A 3,561-nucleotide genomic window follows, 5' to 3' on the forward strand; every position below is an offset into this window, starting at 1 on the left:
TAGGTCTCTCCTGTTTTCCTGCTAGACCTATGAGTGCAAACATATGGTTTCTGTCCTTCTCTGCCTGGCTTACTTCACTCAGCAGGACACCCTCAAGGTCCATCCACTTTCCTACGAAGGGCCATATGTCATTCCCCCTCATTGCCATGTAGTACTCCATTGTGTATATATACCACATCTTCTTGATCCATTCGTCAGGTGATGGACATTTAGGCTCCTTCCATGTTTTGGCTATTGTTGACATTGCTGCTATGAACATTGGGGTACATGTGCTCCTATGCATCAGTATTTCTGTCTCTCTTGGGTAAATCCCTAGCAGTGCTATTGCTGGGTCATAAGGGAGTTCTATGGATAGTTTTTTGAGGAATCTCCACACCGTTTTCCGGAGTGGCTGCACCAGTTTACATTCCCACCTACAGTGTAAGAGGGTGCCCATCTCTCCACACCCTCGCCAGCATCTATAGTTTCTTGATTTGTTCATTTTAGCCACTCTAACTGGCATGAGGTGGTATCTCAGGATGGTTTTGATTTGTGTTTCCCTGATGATGAGTGATGTTGAGCATCGTTTTATGTGTCTGTAGGCCATCTGGATGTCCTCTTTGGAGAAGTGTCTGTTCATATCTTCTGCCCATTTCTTCACTGGATTATTCTTAACCACTTTTCGACTGTCTTTCTGATTTTTGTTTTGTTTATTCTTACTTTTAAAATTTTATTTTTTCCTGGTGTTCTCAGTGTTTTATTCTATTTATTTATCTTAAAGTTTATTGTTGTGGTTGACAAATGATATTAATTTGATGTGTACAACAGGGATTGAACACTTCTATACATGACGCAGTGACTCACAGTGAGGATAGTGGTCATCTTGTCACCATACAATGTTACTACGATATTGTTGATATATCAATATCACATTATTATACTATATATTATAGTATTTTATTATATTGTTACATTATTATGTTCTGTATTTTTCATCTTCATGACTTCCTTTATAATTAGAAGTTTGTACCTCTTAATCCCCTTTATGTATTCCCCCCAGCCTCGTCCCCTCTGGCAACCATTAGTTTGTGTACTGCATTTAAGAGTCCATTTGATATTTTTTTTGTTTATTCATTTGTTTTTTAGATTTCACATAAAAATGAAGTCATATGGTATCTGTCTTTTCTGTCTTATTTCACTTAGCATGATCTTCTCTAGGTTCATTCATGTTGTCACAGATGTCAGTATTTTAGATTTTATCCATTCCAGTAAGGTGTATAGGTGTTTCACAGGGTTCCTCCTCACATTTTTATCTGTGTTATCTAATGACATATGCTTATTAGCTATCCATATATCTTTTTGGTGAGGTGTCTATTGAGATATCTTCTCCTTTTTTAAAAACCAGTTTTTATATTGAAGTATAGCTGGCACACACTTTTGTATTAGTTTCAGGTGTACAGTTTAGTGATTCGACCTCTTTTATGTGAGGCTGTGCTCACCCCCGTGTAGCTCCCGTCTGTCACTGTGCTGTGCTGTTACACTATGATTAATTAGATTCCCTGTGCTGGACCTTTCATCCTGTGACTTACTTATCCCACCACTGGGAGCCTGTACGTCTGACTCCCCTCCATCTATTTTGACAATCCCTCTTTTTTGCCTCTGCTCTGTCAACTATCATGTTGTTTTCTCTATTTATAGGTCTGTTTCTGCTTTTCTTCTTTTTAGTGTTTGGTTATTTGTTTTTTAGGTCCCACATATAAGTGAAACATGGTGTTTGTTTTTCTATGGTTTATTTTACTTAGCACCACACCTTCTAGGTCCATCCATGTTATTGCAAATGGTAAGATATCATTTTTTTATGGCTGAGTAATATTCCATTGTGTGTCTGTGTCTACATATAGAGATATGCTTCCATATCTTGACCACTGTAAATAATGCTGCATTAAAAATGAGAGTGTATATATCTTTTTGAATTTATGTTTTCATTTCTTTGAAATGAATTTGAAACATATTTCATTTCCAAATACCCAGTAGTTGCATTACTGGGTCATATGATATATTTTAAAAGTTTTTTAATGTTTTATTTATTTTTGAAATAGAGACTGAGCATGAGAGGAGGGGAGGGGCAGAGAGAAGGAGACACAGAACCGGAAACAGGCTCCAGGCTCTGAGCTGTCCACAAAGAGCCCGACCCAGGGCTCGAACCCATGAATATGAGATCTGACCTGAGCCGAAGTTGGAGGCTTAACCAACTGAGCCACCCAGGTGCCCCCACTGGGTCATATGATAATTCTCTTAATTTTTTCAAGGAACTTCCATACTGTGTTCCATAGTGGCTGCACCAATTTATATTCCCACCAACTGTGCATGATGCTTCCTCTTTTTTTACATCCTCTCCAGCTTTTATTTTTTACTTTTTTATTGTAGCCATTCTGACAGGTATAAGGTAACACCTCATTGTGGTTTTCGTTTGCATTTCCATGATGATTAGTAATGTTGAGTATCTTTTCATGTATCTGTTGGCCATCTGAGTGTCTTGTTTGGAAAAATTATCTATTCAGGTTCTCTGCCAATTTTTAATTGAATTATTTGGGAGTATTTTTTGGTATTATGTAAGTTCTTGATGTATTTCTTTACGTTAATCCTTTATTGGATATATCGTGTGCAAATAGCTTCTCCAATACATTATGTTACTTTTTGTTTTATTGATTGTTTCCCTCATTGTGCAAAAGCTTTTTATTTTGGTGTAGTCTGAATAGTTGATTTTTGCCTGCCTCAGGATATATATCCATAAATATGTTGCTAAGTTCTGTGTCTAAGAGATTACTGCCTATGTTTTCTTCTAGAAATTTTGTGGTTTCAGGTCTCACATTTAGGTCCTTAATCCAGTTTGAGGGGTGTGTGTGTGTGTGTGTGTGTGTGTGTGTGTGTGTGTTAAGAAAGTGATGCAGTTTCATTCTTTCATTCTGTCCAGTTTTCCCAGCACTATTTATTGAAGAGACTGTTTTTCCCCCCTTATATGTTCTTGCCTCTTTTGTCATAGATTAATTGAAAATCTATGCATGGTTTTATTTCTGGACTCTCTTCTATTGATCTATATGTCTATTTTTTAAAGCTTTTCAAAAAATTATCTTGAGGGAGAGAGGGAGACAGGGCACCTGGGTGGCTCAGTCAGTTAAGCATCAGACTCCTGGTTTCAACTCAGGTAATGATCTCAGTTTTGGTGAGTTCAAGCCCCATCTGAGTTTGAGCCATTGTCTCTACTCATGGTATAGAGCCTGCTTAAGATTCTCTTTCTCCTCTCTCTCTCTCTCTGTCTTCCCATCTCTCCCTCTCTTTATGTTTTGATTTTTAATTTTTGACAGTGAGAGAGACAGAGCATGAGCAGGTAAGGGGCAAAGAAAGAGGAGACACAGAATCCAAAGCAAGCTCCAGGCTCTAATGTGTCTGCACAGAGCCAGACATGGGGCTTGAACTCACGAACTGTCAGATCACAACCTGAGCTAAAGTTGGATACTCAACTGACTGAGCCACCCAAGCACCCTTTCATGTCTGTTTTTGAGCCAGTACAGCTTTTTTTTT

This window comes from Suricata suricatta, chromosome 6 (assembly GCF_006229205.1).
Source record: "Suricata suricatta isolate VVHF042 chromosome 6, meerkat_22Aug2017_6uvM2_HiC, whole genome shotgun sequence".
NCBI classification, from domain to species: domain Eukaryota; kingdom Metazoa; phylum Chordata; class Mammalia; order Carnivora; family Herpestidae; genus Suricata; species Suricata suricatta.